Source organism: Mustela erminea, chromosome 1 (assembly GCF_009829155.1).
Source record: "Mustela erminea isolate mMusErm1 chromosome 1, mMusErm1.Pri, whole genome shotgun sequence".
In the NCBI taxonomy this organism is placed as follows: Eukaryota; Metazoa; Chordata; class Mammalia; order Carnivora; family Mustelidae; genus Mustela; species Mustela erminea.
In genome coordinates, this window is record NC_045614.1 from 9,810,905 (window position 1) to 9,827,604 (window position 16,700).

General features: G+C 57.8%; 2 long non-coding RNA genes across 5 annotated transcripts; both read right to left on the minus strand.

Moving 5' to 3' along the window:
* Window positions 1-4,460: 4,460 nt before the first annotated feature.
* Window positions 4,461-7,463, minus strand: LOC116573232. 4 transcript variants are annotated; one of them, XR_004278667.1, is made up of 3 exons: window positions 7,120-7,463; window positions 6,251-6,400; window positions 4,461-5,984 (listed from the first exon to the last, which is right to left on the minus strand). It is a non-coding gene; the product is annotated as an uncharacterized LOC116573232 (long non-coding RNA). The 4 variants fall into 4 exon arrangements; XR_004278666.1 differs by having other exon boundaries at window positions 6,862-7,463; XR_004278664.1 differs by having other exon boundaries at window positions 6,855-7,463.
* Window positions 7,464-8,852: 1,389 nt separating this feature from the next.
* LOC116573236 lies at window positions 8,853-9,982 on the minus strand. Its single transcript, XR_004278668.1, has 3 exons — window positions 9,797-9,982; window positions 9,209-9,366; window positions 8,853-9,116 (listed from the first exon to the last, which is right to left on the minus strand). It is a non-coding gene; the product is annotated as an uncharacterized LOC116573236 (long non-coding RNA).
* Window positions 9,983-16,700: the final 6,718 nt, after the last annotated feature.

A 16,700-nucleotide genomic window follows, 5' to 3' on the forward strand; every position in this document is an offset into this window, starting at 1 on the left:
GTACGCATGTATGCATGTACGTGTGTGTGCCAGAGAATGGGCCGCAGACAGGGCGTGGAGGCAGGAGGAGAGCAGGCAGGCCTGCTCCCAACCCCCCAACCCCGTGCTCCAAGAATGAATCAGGGGCAGCTTCCGCCGGGGGCGCCACCACCGCCGCCCCCAAGCCTGGTCCCCAAATACTTTCCACCCTCTCGGAGCAGCTGGGATCGGAAAATACCAAGGGCTACAGGCCCCGCCCTGCCCGCCACCGCCCGCCCTCCCAGCCTGTCACTAACGCTTTGCCTAATGGGCCTAGACTCTCCGCAGAGGCTCCCTGGGCCGGGCCCCGAGCCAGCCGCCAACCTGGGCTGCCCAGCCAAGTGCCGCCTGACCACCAGCCCCCCATCCATTACCCCGGTCCCAGCACAGCGACCATGACAACCGGCCCGATGGGCAGCCCTGGGAGGCTGGCATCTGGGTGGAGGGCAGGACAGTGGCAAGTGGGTGGGCCCCCGCTGCCCACCCAGGGCTGGGGGGAGGGGGCAGTCCCAGGAAGGGGTGAGTAAGTGAGCACTGAATCACTTGTTATAAATAGGGGAGCCATGCAAGTCATATCCCAGGCCCCACTGCGCCCAGCCCCACCAAACTCCAACCCCTGCCTTCAACTTTAATCCCCCTAGGGTCAGTCACAGAATTCCCAGGGGCACCCTGACGTCCACACTGAGAGCCCTTAACTGAGGGGCACACCCTTCTACCATGTTCACCCCTTGCCTTGTCCTCACAGGTCCACGGCCCAGCCCCGGGCTACGTTTCGGGGGACCACTGGCCTCAAGGCAAATCACTGGCTTCTGGGTCCCGTCCCCCAAAATTCCCAGGCTCAAGGCTCAGCGCCCCCAGGATCCTCAAAGCACTCTAAGGGTGTGGTGACCACAGTTCTGGATGGTGATGCCAGACCCAGGCCAGGGGAAGGCCAAGGGTCTTAGAGGCTCAGAAGTCAGCTTCCTGGCTGCTCGCTGCTCAGGCCCCCCATTCCAGACCACCCAGTCCTTCTCTGCCCAGGGCCACAGCTCGGTGACCACACCCAGGGTGGCGCCAGCTCCAGCACCCTGGGGCAAGGCGCCGCTGGAGCGTGACTCAGCCGTGCCCAGCATGGCGGCGTCCTTCTCTGCCCAAGGATTCCCACACGCCCACGCCCACTGCCCTCCGCGTCTTCCTTCCCAGGTGACCAGCCTTCTGCAGACACACCTCCATGTGTCCATCCGGGACACCCGAAGGCAGGAGAGAAGGGGGCCAGAGCACCTCACAAAGGATCTGAAGGCAAGGGCCTGCCACTGGGAGGGGAAGCGCGCTTCTCTCTGCTTGCTTTCCAACGCTCCCCATTTACAGATGGAGAAACCGAGGCCCACAGGAATTCTGAGTCAGGCCCAAGGTCAGGCAGTAAATCTAAGGAAAAGTCAGGACGGCTCCAGGCAGAAAATGTATCTAAGTGGGAAGGGGCTGGCCAGCCGGTGAGGGGTAGGAAAGGTGTTTTCTTAAGACCCTCCCAGGGTTCACCGCAAACAGACCTCCCCCCTCCACTTGGCTTCCCAAGGTGAAGGGCACACTCTGAAAAACACCTTAAGGTCTATCCAAGCACCACCACCTAGGCCCATAGCAAGCCGGGCACCCTGAGCCCCTGTCCCCACCCTGAGCCTAGGGCCAGTCACCCTAGGACTGCAGATGGACAGGGATCTGCCCAGCAGTGGCAGCCTGCACAGAACATCTGGCCTTCTCTTAGCAGCAGGCAGGGGGGCGTACGTGGGTTCCCGGGAGGACCCCTGGAGCATCCGCTGCCACTGTCGCTCTCCAGTGAGCAAGGGTCTGCGGCCACTTGGAGGCCGGGCTAGCACAGATAGGCCCGACCCCCTGGACACACCCTGTCACGCATGTGTTCCGCGTGCCAGCCCTGGGCCAGGCCGGCGGCTCTGGGCCCCCTCTGAGGCCCACAGACAAGGCTGGCCAGTTGGGGTCTTGAAGGAGCTCCCAAAGGACATCCTGCAAGGGCAGAGGCCAATGGGTGCCCTTCTGGGAGCTAGGACAGAGCTGGCAGCAGGCCCCAGGGCCCGTGCCTTCCCAGGACGGAGGCATGTGAACACATGCACACGGGCTGGCCTGGGCAGGGTGCGTGGGCGAGCGGACAGGGTGTGTCCCACAGCACCTCGCCTCTAAGCCGGGGCACCTGTTGGGTACTGCCCTCCAGCTCCGGCTGCCAGAGGACACCCTTTGTGCCAGGGGTCCCGCACCCACCCCAGCCCTACCCTCACATACCACCCGTCACCACGAGCAGGCAGCTGGTTAGGGCTGAAGCGGGAGGGGGCAGGTGACAGAGGGCCAGCTGCACCTTCAAGGCATTCAGGAGGCCACAGGGTCTGGCTCGGCCCGGCTGGGCTGGATAGGCAAGTCAGTGTAAGGCCGGGGGCTTTGGTGGCAGTCAAATCCAGTGCTGGGATCAGAGGTCAGTGAGGGGCTAGAATGCAAGGTTCAGGTTTTAGTTGGGGCCCTTCCACCCTCCCTGAGCCCAAGGACATGAGGACTGCGGCTACACAGGGTCGGGGAGTCAGCCCTCCAGGACTCTCCCAAACCCTGGGCCAGGAGGAGCCAGGAGCCGGGAGAAGGGCCCCCCAGTCTCCACCAAGCTGGGGCTACAATGCTGGGCCCCCACCCCATCTCCTCAATGGAAGGCCTCCGCTCCACTCATTGGCTGACATGTCGAGAACTTGACTGTGACCCGCCATCCAGGGAACTCTGGGAGACCCCTACACACTCCTCCACCCCATCCCACCAAAGGCCTGATAGGCCCCCCAGGAGCCCAGGCACCGTATATGCATCCCTTCTAACCCCAAACCGGGCATGTGCCCTCCCCCTTCCCACCCTGCCGCTGAATCCCTGCCCACCTTGACCTGCCCCAGTGTCTGGGGGACCCGCCCTCCCCACCACGCTCTCATGGGTCTCATGGGTCTCCGGTGGGGGGTAGTGGCTAGGGGTCCCCACTGGGCTCCCGCGGAGCGGGTAAAGGTTGGGCCGCCCTTCCCCCGCTCCGTAGGGGGCGCCCCAGGACTCTGCCGCCGCCGCCGCCAGATGCACGATCCCCGCTGCCCCCCAGCCACCGGCGGCGGAGCGGCGCCCTCCCCCTCGCGAAAGGCTGGGACCCGCCGGGCGCACCCCCACTCCGCCCACGAGTCCGGCGCGGAAAAGTTGCCGCCGCCGCCGCCGCCGCCGCGGCGCCGCCGCCTCCCTCCCGGTTCCCTCCCCGACTCACCCGCGGGGGAGGGGAGCCGGCATTCGGGGCTCGGGCCGCCGCCCGGGGCCGGGCGGCAGAGACGTGGGCGGACGGCTGGCCGAGACGGGCCGGGGTCGGTCGCCGGCCGCGATCCATCCCACTCACTGGCCGGCCCGCCGCGGGGCCGAATCGCTTTTAAAACCTTCCCGTCTCCTCCCCCCGGCCGGACAGGGGGCGGGCGCGGGGCGGGGCGGGCGCCGCCGTCATGTGCCCCCGGAGCCGGTCCGCCCCCACTTTCTCTCTCGGGTCCCCCAACTCAGCCCCAACTTTCTCCCTCCTTGTCCCGACTCTTACCTGGGGCCCCAAACGCAGCCCAGCTTCCCCCTCCCGGTCTTGGACTCTGGAAGCAGCCCCAGATTTTAAGCGAAGGCTCTTCCTGCGGGAGGCAGGACAGAAGCAGGGGTCCTAATCCCCCCTCGCACCCCAACACCCTTCTTGGCAAAGTCCTGCCCCTGCAGGAAGAGAAACCCAGGAGGCCACGGGCAGGGACAAGGGACAAGGGACATGGAGGGTGGGAGGCAAGGCGCCTGACCCAGTACATTCTGCTACTGTGTACCCTTCCCTGGAAGGGCATGGGCCTGGGTATCCTGGGTTCCTGCCAATGGGCCTGGGTATCCTGGTTTCCTGCCAAGCACCAACCCACACTTCCTCCAGTTCTTCCCTAGTGCCTTCTTCAACCCCAGGAAGTCCCTCTTATCCCACCCAACCCTCCTCTGCTGCCATTGAAGACTCTGCCCGGAGTTCAGGTGGTCCCAGGATCAAGGTACCCTCCCCACTTTGGCCTCCCAGCATCCCTGCCCCCCACCTACCCAGGGGGCTCTGGGAAACTCCCCAGCTCCTGGAGTATCCCTGGGATAGAGTCCCTCCCTGGATCCCTCCCTCCTTCCCTGCCTGCGTCTGTCCCACCACATCCTCCACCGACCTCCCCTCCACCCAGAGAAACACGGCTGCATTGTTCCCCAGGACGGGGCCCTGCCTTGGGGCTTGGCCTTGTGCCCAGGTGGGGGGCCAGGAACAAAACTAAGCAAAGGAGGGGCGGGGTGCCCTCTGCCGCCAAGACAGCCTCCTTGAGCATGCTTGCCTGCCACTTTGCCCTCTACAAGATAGGACAGGAGCCGATGGCCGCCAGACCACCGCTGCCACCACCACCACAGCGGGTGGGGTTCTGGAGCCAAAGGACCCTTCGCCGACCTGTGTGGGCATTGCTTTGGGGGAGTGTTTTTTGACACCCACTCCCAACATTTCTGAAGTCGTGTAATCGGCGCTGGGGGTCAGATTCTTCACCACCCTCCTCCTGGGCAGTGAGAGGAATGCTAGGGTGTGGGGAACCCAGCAGCAGGCCCAGGCAGGGGATCAGAGGGGCTGGTTGGAGGCCTCTGGGTCATTTCGCACCCCAGAATTCCTCCAAAATCCTCCATTTCCTCCGTTCAGCTCAGCAAGCTCCCACCTTGGATCTTAGTGGGAATGGGGAGAGGCGGGTAGAAGCCACACCCAGCTACCATCCCATGGGACCCAGCCTGGGGGGTTCCTGGGTCTTTCTTCTCTGTGGGGCCCAAGGGGCAGGCTGGCCCAAGCTGCAGGATCTGGCAGGTTGGGGCAGGAGGGGGCAGAGCAGCCTGTGGGGCCCTGGGGGAAGATTTGGGGTGGCACAGAATTCCCCGACTCAGGGTGGGGCCGGGAGAGGGGTGGGGCACTTGCCACATGGCCTCCTGAGCAGCTACAAACAGAGGAATGGAGTTCTCAGGGTCCAGGGTCTCCCTGTGGAGACATACACACAGGCTTCTCATTGCCTAAATAGAAAGTGACCAAATTACAACAGGGCACCCCCTCCACGCTGCCCCTCCAGAATGCTTCCTTCAGACCCCAAGACAAAGCCTCCCATCTAGAGCCATCCTTCTTCCGTTAGTAATCCGGTTGGGCACACATTTAAGAGAAATGCCTCCTCCATGCTGTCCTCCAGGGATATCTGTGCCATGGCCTTGTATAAAACATTACCTGCCCATGGCTCAAATCATCCCAGCTCACTAAGCATCCCTCAGCACAAGCTTGGAGGGACCTCCCAGTGCCACCAGCCTCCCTCAGGATCCCCCGACGTTTGCCCCACATGCCCTCGTCCTGGGCTGGCCAATTTACCCAGGGACAGCAGCCAACAGGGATAGGAGCTCTCCAAACCGGCCAGCTGATCCTTTGTCATGACAGGGAGGGGTAGGGGGACAGGGCCCGGGTGAGGCCAGGTTAAGTGGTCAAGTGGGACAGGGATCACACACGCGCACACACACACACACACTCACACACGCCCATTTGTTTATTCTTCAAACATTCATTGAGTGCCTGCTGGGTGCCAGGCACTGCACTGTTCTGGGCACTGGGGACACCGCAGAGAACAAGCCAGAAAAAAATCTTTGCCGCCATGGCGCTGACATCTGTAAAGGAAATAAACACACACAGAAACAGATAGGCGTAAAGATACACTGCATGTTGGGTGCTAGGTGCTAAGGGAGGACAGAAGGGGGGAAAGGAGATGAGGACGGAGCCCGTGGGGACCAGGTCAGGACAGGCTGCATGAGGTGGAGGTGACATTTGAACAAAGACTTGTAGGAGGTGAAGGAAGTGCCTTGCAGACATCTGGAGGAAAAGTCCAAGGTGGAGGGAACGGCCAGTGCAAAGGTCCTGAGGCAGGAACATGCTGGGGGATTTGAGAGACCAGTGTGCTGGAGAGAGGAGGGGAGCGGAGTGGAAGAACTGACTTTTAAATGCTTGCTCCCTGACTTTCTAGGACTTTCTAGCTGAATATCTTTGGCCAAATGATCGTACCTCTCTGAACCTCAGTTTCTTCATCTCGAAAATGTACAGTTCGCAGTAGTCACAAGGCTCTGAGAGGAGATGAGAACTCTCGGGGCCCAGGGCCTGGGGTGGGGTGAAAGTTGGGTAAGGGTGTGCACAGAGCCCTACCTGGTCTAGGGACTCCTGTAGGCCTGGGATGGGGGCGCTGGGTCAAGGGACCCTGATAGACCCAGCCGCCCCGTAGGTCACCCCAGCTCACACGTAGGGCTGCCTGCCGGGCCCCATGGCAACGCAGCACACAGAGACATCAAACAGGCCCTGCCGAGGAAGTCCCACGTCACTGTGGTTAGCGTGGCTCCTCCCAGCCCAGCCCCCCTGGCGCGCGCGCGCGCGCGCGCGCGCGCGCTCTCCTCCTTGCCAGTCAGGCCCCCTGCCTCCCATCGCCCTGGTGACAGGAGTGAGCAGGGATCCCACCACCTGTCCCCCCACTGGGGATCCGGAGAAGGACAGTATGAGGCGTCCCCGATTCACCGCCGCTCACCCTTCCACTCTGCGCCTCCCACCCGTGTGGGAGCACCAGGAAAGCCCTGGCCTACCTACCTAGAGTTCAGAGAAGCAGAGGCCCCAGAGACCTGTGGGGACCCCCTCCCCCCAGCCTGGCGCCTGAAATCCCTAGGGCAGGGTCTGGGTGTTGCTCCGGGGCCCTGGAGGGGTGAGTCAGACAGGAATAGCCCCCAGGCCTGGCCCAGCCCCCACCGGAGTACTGACTCACCACCCACCCAGCACCAGATGACATCAGGGCCTGGCCTGCCACCCTCACTTGGCGCCGCGCCAGAATGGGGGCGCCCAAGAGGTGTCCCATCTGGCTGTCCTCTCCCCTCGGACTGGGGCCTGGCAGGCGCAGGGTTAAAGAGGGGCCCTCCTGAGGGTCTCCCCCATAATCCCATCCCCCCTTTCCCGGGGATTTCGGGCCCCAGCCCCTCTGACGTCACTGGGGGTTGCTATGGCAACTGGCCGAAGTTCCCAAATAAAATTACCGCGGGCGGGTTAAGTTTCCTAGGAGGCAGCCGACGGGTAAACAATGGCGGTGGCAGGCGGGGCCGACGAGGGGCCGTCTCCCCCTCCCACCCCTCACTCCGCTGGGACCCGGGGGTCCCCACGGCGGGGAGCAGTTTCCCCCCGCCTCTCCCGCCCGGGACCCTAGAACACCGAGGGCACCGGGGCACAGATTGGGGACAGCGAGGCCACCACCCGGAGAAGCGGGGGATGGGGGTGAGGGGGTACCTCGGACGCCAGGCTAGGGCGGCGGGGAACAAAGGGGGACCCGACGCCTGGGATCCGCCCTCCGCACACCCCGCCTACCCCCGCCCCGACCCCGGCCGGCCGCCAGTCCAGCTGTGGCTGCTCCCAGCTGCCTGGCTCCCCACATCTGGCGGGCCGCGCGCTCACTTCCTGTCGCCCCGGCTGCCTGGAGGGAGGTAAAAATAACCCTCCCCCTCCCCCTGCGGGCGGGCGCAGACGGCGGATCCTGCCGGCCTAGAGGAGGACGAGGCCGAGCCGCCGCCGTAGAGAGGAGCCCCCCAGAGGCCGCCTCCCGTCCTTCCCACTGCCTCGGTGTCCTGGGAGGAGGGGCGCAAGGGGCGGCGGGTGGCACAGATCCCAGGCTGCGGGAGGGGACCGAGGATTCTGTTGCCTTCGGGCCACGAGAAACCGAGGGAACCTTAGTGTCCGGGCCCCGTCCCCCACCCCGTGGAGGAGGGGGTGTGCCAGTCTTAACCCCCTGGTGGACTGCAACCAACAAGCCTCGCTTCCAGGCCAGGGTCACTCATTATACAGAGGGGTTACCAAAAGCTCTCTGGGCCTCAGTTTACCCATCTGTAAAATGGGACGATAGTGTTCCCCTCAAAGTGCTTTTGCGCAATATTGTTAACTATTATCTTTTCCCCATCCCTGAGGAGGCGGAGAATAGGGGACTTGAGACCTTGGAGTACTCCCACCAGATAAAACACAAGACACCCTCTTAAATTTGGATTTTCAGATAAACAATCATTTCTTAGTCCCACACAATACTTGGGACATATTTATACTTAAAAAATGGTTTACTTGTTCTACACCTGAAAATCAAATATAAGTGGGTCTCCTGTATTTTTATTTGCTGCATCTGGCAACCACCAACATCTCTGGCCTGAAAGCATTCCCAACAGACACCTCCCGGGTCTCCTTGCTTCTGGCCTTACCCCTTTCACCCCTTCTCCAGAGACAATAAAATCACATTTTCCCTCTACCATCCCGAACAGAAAGTTCCTCCGTGATCCTCACCTCTTCTGAGGACAGTCCCTGCTTGTCAGATCCCCACTTCTCCCCAGCCATTCACACTCACCAGCCTGCTGCGGAGCTTCCTGGAGATCCTAGGGCATTACCTCCTCCTGGAAGCCTTCCTTACCTCCCTCCATGACCCTCTGACTTTAGGCTCTCCAGGAACCCCGGATACTCTTCTGTACTCCACTTAACCATGTGAGCAATTTATTCAATCGTTTGAGTAAAAAATATATATGTAATTTCTTTTTTTTAAAAGATTTTATTTATTTGTTTTTTTGCCAGACAGAGATCACAAGTAGGCAGAGAGGCAGGCAGAGAGAGAGAGGAGGAAACAGGCTCCCCACTGTGCAGAGTGATGCGATGCGGGGCTCCATCCCAGGACCCTGAGATCACCACCTGAGCCGAAGGCAGAGGCTTAACCCACTGAGCCACCCAGGCGCCCCCAATATATATATATTTCTTAAATGATGCAGAGGGGATCCCTTTCCAGACAGATGGTCACTTCCCAGTGGAGGTGAGGGGGTCAGAAGAGGCACATGTGCACCCCACCCTGCTCTAGTGCTGGTGCCTGCTCTGTTCCCCACCCATTAGGGGTCCAGTGGGCAGCTTGGTGAGGTCCTGGGGAACCAGAGCGGAGTGATAACTGGCTTCTGGGAACTTTCTCCCTGCCCTCAGATAGCCTGGCAGTCCGGGAGGGAGCCTGGTGGTACAGCATCTGGAGGGGAAGACATTCAGCTGTCTTGTGGACAAGCCCCACCACACCCTTGCATGTCCCACTTAAACTTCGGGGTGGACTTGGCCTCATACCTCTGCTCCAGTTCCCCCAGGTAGGATCGCGGCCCGGATGGCTCCGCCTGCACCTGGCTGAGAGAGGCATGGGAGCCCACGACACCCTGATTGGATTCAAACTTGGAGCTCCCCAACCTCTGGCAAAGAATTTTGCCTCTGAGCCTTAGTTTCCCCATCTGTAAAGTGGGAATAATACGTGTGAACTGTCAGAGGGCAATTGTGATTGTGAACATTAAGTTAGGTGATATACATAGGTACACACGTGTGTAGACCAGCCTGGAACACAGTGTATTCATTAAGTGTTAACTCCTTTAGAGGGGAGGGGGCGCGGAGAGGATGAGGAGAAGCCAAAATCTCCCACTACTAGTCCTCCTGATCCCCTAACCCCAGGCAGGCACCCTAAGTCCCTCTACAAAAATGGTTCCGACCCCTTGGCCACAGCTCGGTCCCAGCTCTTCAGGGCTCCTCTCTTCAGGGCTCCTCTCACCCCACCGCGAGCGCACGGTACCATCCCCTGACCCCGCACCGGCCCTGGGCGACGCACCCTCTGTCCCCCGACCCCCACGGAACCACAGCAGTCTCCTGAGCCCTCCTGTGTGCGCCCACCAGGACTGCAGGCCTGGTCGGAGTCCTTAATCTCGGTAAGGCCACAGGTTCCTGAGCCCCGCACGGCTTCCACCCGGCGGGAGGCTCGAACCCGCTTCTCGCGTGCGGACGGGGCGGGCCCCCGGCGGCGGTTGCCCGGCAACTTGCTGTTTGTTAGTGCGGGGGGCGGGGCCGGCGCGCGCGGTGACTCACCGCGGCGTGATGCGGCCGGGCAACGAGCCCGGCAGCCTGGCGGGCGGCCCGGCTTCTGCCGGCCCCCGCGGCTGGAGGGGCCCGGCGGCGGGGGCGTCCCAGCCCCCAAGTGGGTGCCCGCGGACCATGGGGAAGCGGCGGAGCAAGGCCCCAGCTCTCGGGTTCGGTTCGAATTCCGACCCAGCTTCTCACTGTTGGTCTGTGACTGACGCGCTCCTTGCCTCAGTTTGCTCATCGGTAAAATGGAGGCGACGTTGCAGGATGCAGTAACCCACCAGGGGTGCACAAGGCAGCTGGCATCATTACCCAGTTACACTCCAGGCCAGCCGCTGTGGTATCCCCGACTCGGTTTGATCTCCTGCGTCTCTGGGTAAACTCCCATAATCTCGTGGAGCCTCAGTTTCCCCATCTTAAAAGGATGTGGCAAGAATTCTCTCCCTCGCGAGTGGTTTGAGGATCCAGGAATCAATAGGGAGACAGCGGCTGGCACATCTCAGTACCGGGGGGTCTGCCCCCTTCCAAGGAATGGAAGGAGTGTAGGAAGTTTTCTCGGTGGTCTGAGCCCTCTCTGGAGGACAAGGAGGTCAGCGTAGGGCGGGTGCCCATGGAAATGGGTGTGGGTCACAGGCCTGCCGTAGGATGGCACGGACGCGGCTGCAGAGGCCCCCATCCCGAAGCCGGAGCTGGCAGCACCTGCTGCAGGCGGGCAGAGGGGGGCCTGGGCGTGAGTCACTGCCCAGCAATGAGGCGTGAGTCATGCAGGGCGGGGTCCCCCAGCAGCCCCCCCAGCCGCTCCCACAAAGGCTCTTTGAGAAGAGCTCCCCACCCCCTCCTCCGGTCCTTTAGGCCCTCTGGAGGTTGGGATGTGAGGCCAAGACCCTGATGGGCTGCCCCCAGGAGCCCTGCCTGGCCAGGGAGGCCAGTCTGTGGAGACAGTCTGTTTCCGCCATGTCTGTGAGAAGTGACCGTGGGCAGCGGGGTGTCCCCTTGGGAATGGGGTTCCAGGCCGCCTGAGTCACTCCAGGGACAACAGTGGGTCACATGCACACTGTGGACAAACTGAGTCAGGCCGTCTGGTAAGGCTGGCAGGCAGGGGCCCTCGGACTCAGGCTTTGTGGAAACCCCAGGAAGAGCCTTCCCGCTCCCCTCCTTCCCTTGCTTGGGAGCCTACAGCTCAGGGAATCCTCTGGCAGGAAAAGGGGTGCTGTGGGCACATCTGGCCTCCTCCCCCCCCTTTACCACCTCTCCCCCCAATCTTCCCTGCTTGCCTACCATGGGGCCTTCTCCCCACCTTCGCTATCCTCAACCTAAGGAGAGTGAGGCACTCTGCAGGGTTAGGTCCCAGAATTCACAGGGATCACGCACTCAGTCAAGATGAAACTTTTTTTGTTTTGGGGTTGTTTTTTTTTTTTTTAAAGATTTTATTTATTTGACAGAGAAAGATCACAAGTAGGCAGAGAGGCAGGCAGAGAGAGAGGAGGAAGCAGGCTCCCCGCTGAGCAGAGAGCCCAGTGCGGGACTCGATTCCAGGACCCTAAGATCATGACCCCAGCCGAAGGCAGCAGCTTAACCCACTGAGCCACCCAGGCGCCCTGGGTTTTTTTTTTGTTTTTTTTTTTTTTACAGATTTTAATTTTAAGTAATCTCTACGCCCAATGCAGGGCTTGAATGTACAACCCCAGGATCCAGAGTCACATGCTCTACTGACTGTGCCAGACAGACACCCCGCAACACTTTTTAGAAGAGTTTATTGAGATAAAATTCACATGTCTTATGATTGTCCTATTCAAAGTATACAATTCGGAGTTTTTTTTTTTTTTTTTTTTTTAAAAGATTTTATTTATTTATTTGTCAGAGAGAGAGAGCGAGAGCGAGCACAGGCAGACAGAGTGGAAGGCAGAGTCAGAGGGAGAAGCAGGCTCCCTGCGGAGCAAGGAGCCCGATGTGGGACTCGATCCCAGGATGCTGGGATCATGACCTGAGCCGAAGGCAGCTGCTTAACCAACTGAGCCACCCAGGCGTCCCACAATTCGGAGTTTTTAATGGAGTCACAGAAATGTGCAGCCACCACTACAATCAATTTAATTTTTATTTATTTTTATTTTTATTTTTTTTTAAGATTTTATTTATTTTATTTGACAGAGAGAGAGATCACAAGTAGGCAGAGAGGCAGGCAGAGACAGAGGGGGAAGCAGGCTCCCTGCTGAGCAGAGAGCCCGATGCGGGGCTCGATCCCAGGACCCTGAGATCATGACCCGAGCCGAAGGCAGCAGCTTAATCCACTGAGCCACCCAGGCGCCCCTCAATTTAATTTAAAAAAAATTTTTTAAAAAGGGGCGCCTGGGTGGCTCAGTGGGTTAAAGCCTCTGCCTTCGGCTCGGGTCATGATCCCAGGGTCCTGGGATAGAGCCTCTCATCAGGCTCTCTGCTCTGCAGGGAGGTTGCTCCCTCCTCTCTCTCTGTCTGCCTCTCTGCCTCCTTGTGAAGTCTGTCTGTCAAATAAATAAATAAAATCTTAAAAAAAATTTTTTAAAATATATTTATTTATTTATTTTAATAGTTTATTTAATAATTAAATAATTATTTAGTATATATAGTATATATTAAATTATATTAAATAACTATAATTAATATAATAATTATATTATAATAATTATAGTAATACAAATTGTATTAAATAATTAAAATAATATTTTATATTATTTATTTTTATTTTATTATTTATTTTATTATTTATTTTTTGTTTATTTTATTTATATTTATTTTAAATATATATATTTTTAAATTTTTTAAAAAAGATTTTATTTATTTATTTGACAGAGAAAGAGAGAGATCACCAGGAGGCAGAGAGGCAGTGGGAGCAGACTCCCCACTGAGCAGAGAGCCCGATGTGGGGCTCAATCCCAGGACCCCAAGATCATGAACTGAGCCGAAGACAGAGGCTCAACCCACTGGGCCACCCAGGCACCCTTATTTGATTTTCTTAAAAGATTTTCTTTTTGGGCACCTGGGTGGGCCCATTGATTGAACCTCTGTCTTTGGCTCTGGTCATGGTCCCAGAGTCCTAGGATCAAGTCCTACATCAGGTTCCCTGCTTATCGGGGAGCCTGCTTCTCCCTCTTTCTCTGTGCGCATACACTCTCTCTCTCTCTCTCAAATAAATAAATAAATTATATATATATATATATATATATATATATATACCCACACATATATATAAAAGATTTTATTTTTTTAAAGATTTTATTTATTTATTTGACACAGAGAAAGCACAAGTAGGCTGAGAGACAGGCGGGGCGGGGGTGGCAGGAAGCAGGCTCCTTGCTGAGCAGATAGCCTGATGCAGGACTCGATCCCAGGACCCGGGGATCATGACCTGAGCTGAAGGCAGAGACTTAACCCACTGAGCCACCCAGGTGCCCAAATATTTTATTTTTAAATCATCTCTCCACCCAACCGGGGCTCAAACCCACAACCCCAAGATCAGGAGTCACAAGCTCCACTGACTGAGCCATCCAGGTACCCCCCAAAATATCAACATGTTAAATAAAGACAGGATCTGATAGGGCTGGTATTAGGGAGATGTGAGAGAGGTGAATCATAAGTGAGCAAAATCGGGTTTTGCCTAGACCTGAGCCTTCCGGGGAGGTTACCACTGGTCACACGGGGCTATGGAGATGTGTCTTAAGTGTGGATTATTTTTTTTCCTTAAAGAATGTAAACCAGGGCTACCTAGCTGGCCGAAGTCGGTGGAGCCCTCGACTCTTGATCTCGGGGTTGTGAGTTCAAGCCACACATTGGGTTGTAAAGATGACTTTTCAAAAAAAAAAAAAAAAGAATATAAACAATTTCATTATTTTTTATTTGATTACATGTCAAAATTATAGTATTTTGGATCTGTTAGTCTAGATGAAATGCATTATTAACATTCATTTCACCTCTTCTCTCTTTTTTTTAATGTGGCTACTAAAAGTTTTTAAAAATCGCAACTGTGGCAGCTCACATTTGTGGTTCGCAGGAGCCTTCTGCTGGCTACCGATTTCCTTCCCTCGCAGGGACTTCGGCAGCTGCCTGATCACACCACTGACACCAAGTTGCCCAGTCATCACTGTCCTCCATCTCTGGGTAGCACCTGTCACCTTAGTCTTGTTTTTTTAAAAGATTTTATTTATTTATTTGACGGAGAGAGCACAAGCAGGAGGAGCAGCAGAGGGAGAGAGAGAGGGAGAGGGAGAAGCAGGCTCCCCCCAGAGCAGGGACCCCCATACACGGCTCGATCCCAAGACCCTGGGATCATAAACTGAGCCGAAGGCCGACACTTAGCAGACAGAGCCACCGAGGCCTCCCTCCTTGGTCTCTTCTGCCTCGGCCTCAGGACACTACTTTCTCTTGGTGTTCCTCACCCTCTTCAGTCCTCTTTGTGAAATGCCTCCCAAGTGTATCCTCCCCAGGCATAGCTTTGGGCACCGTGTATTTATGGCCCTTCTCTGAATGCCTTCCCCCAGAGTGCCCCTCCACCACAGGGGCCTCCGACTCTCCCCACCCCAGCGGACCCCCACCTTTCCTCCTTGGTTCCTCACCCCCACACTTGGTCCATCCCTCAGCCCTGTCGGCCCCAGTTCCCGAAGCTGTCCACTCCCACCTGTCCCCCAGGGCCCCCTTAGTCCAGTCCCGTGTAGTTCCCCCTGGACAGCCACACTTGCCTCCCCACCGACCCTCCGCTTCCAACCTTGTACCCTTGGCCAGGCGCTTGAGCTGGTGCACGTGACCTCGTGTCCTTGTTTATAACCTCCCAAAGACTCTGCTTTTTCGTGATTCAGGCAGTGGCTGCACAGATCTATTTATTTATCAAAGCTCATAGTTTGTATAAAGGCTGAATTTTACTCTCTGTAAATTCTACCTCAAGAAACTGAACTAAAAATAAAAACCCTCCAAATCTTCCTGTCTTACTTAAATCTAAACTCCTCTGTGACCGCTGCGGCCCTGCATGACCCCACCTCCCCCAGAAGCCTTCCCTGATTGCACCCTGTCCTGCAGGCTGGCCCCCAGGCCTCCCCTGCACTCATGTGTGCCTCCAGCTCTCTGAAAACTCCTTCTTAACAACCAGCTAGCTCTGTGACCGTGGCAGGCAGGTGCCATGTCTATGTTGTTCCTTGGCATGCCAGGAACATGGTAATTATCAATACATCGATGCAACAGATACTGTCTGAGACTCTACTCTGGTGCCACAATGATCAAGACGAAGCTTCCTGCCCCAGAGGAACAGATACCTGAGTGCAGGAGACAGACGACAAATGAGATATGCGGTAAAACATACAGTGTGGTCAAAGGTGATAGAGTGATGAAAAAGATAGGGCAGGATAAAGCAAGTGGGTGTGATCTGAAACAGCCAGGAAAGATGTCACTGAGGAGGTGACATGTGAGCAGAGACCTGAGGGAGGCAGCCTAGTGGGGTATCCGGGGAAAGTCTCTCCCAGAGGGAACAACCAGTGCAAAGACCCTGAGACCAGACTATGTCGGGTGTGTCTGAGCAACAGTGACCCATGTCCCCAGAGCAGAGTGAGGAAGGAAAGGAGTGGAGGGACAGAGGGTGGCGGGGGTAGGACAGGATGGAGTGTGCAGGGCAGTGGTGAGCACGGGAGCTAGGTCTGAGTGAAATCGGAGCCATGGAGAATTCTGAGCAGAGGAGGGACACGACCTAATTCCGGGGTTCCCAGGTGCCCTCGGGCTGCCATGGGTGGACCAGACTGTATGAAGCTGGGACAGGAGAGCAGGGAGGTGGTGGGTGCATGGGACCGGGGAGAAACTTGAGAGGGGCTCCAGAGCATTTAGGAGGGACAGGAACTGAAGGTGTTCGTGGGCACATTTCGTTACGAAAGGTTTTGGCCCCAGCAGCTGGAATGATAGAGCTGCCATTTCCGGGGACCTGGAAGATGGCTGGGGAAGTTGGTTCGCGGTTGGAAGGAAAAGCTCCTGCCCGGGGCCTCATCCAGATTTCCCTGTCCGGGCTCTGGTGGTACGCAAAGGAAGGTGTCCTGAGTGTGCAAGCTACACACCCATCTGGGCACCGGCGGCCACAACCCAAGACCCTGTAGACCTGGCAGGCGCATCCGAGGCCACAACCTTGTGGACCTCTTGGGGCTAGGGCTCTGCGCCCCCCTGGCTTAGCAGGGCCTTCTGGCTCGCACCCCCACCTGGCCCACATCCGGGTCTCTAAGGAGACCCCTGAGTGGACAGAAGGTGATATGGGGTGGGAAGTCTCTCAGGGGGAGGTTCAAGAAGAGCCGCTGCTGAGTCACAGCCGTGGGTCCCCTATGAGTCAGCACTGGCAGGGGCCCCAGGAACTGGGGGCTGGGGTTGGGCTGGGGAGGGCAGTTCCCACGCCCAGAGGAACCAGGCGGTTGGGGCACTGGGGCTTCCCCCACTGCCTCTCCCATCCTGTGCGGGGCTCCGGGGGATATTCAGAGGACTCTGGGGGAAGGAAGTGGGGAAGGGGGGGGGGGCCTGACCACTAGACTGGGCTCCTGGAATCCTCTCCCAGTCTGACCCAGTTCAGGAATGCGGAGGCTGCCCGCCCAACAAACATGTTGCAGCAAGGAGTAGAGCGAGCCGTTAAGAGGGACCACGTGCCAGGGCGCCGTTTTCGGGGACCTCAGTTCCTGGGGGGTTCTATTTAAGAAAAGCTCCTTCCTTCTGGGCCCGCTGGATTTTG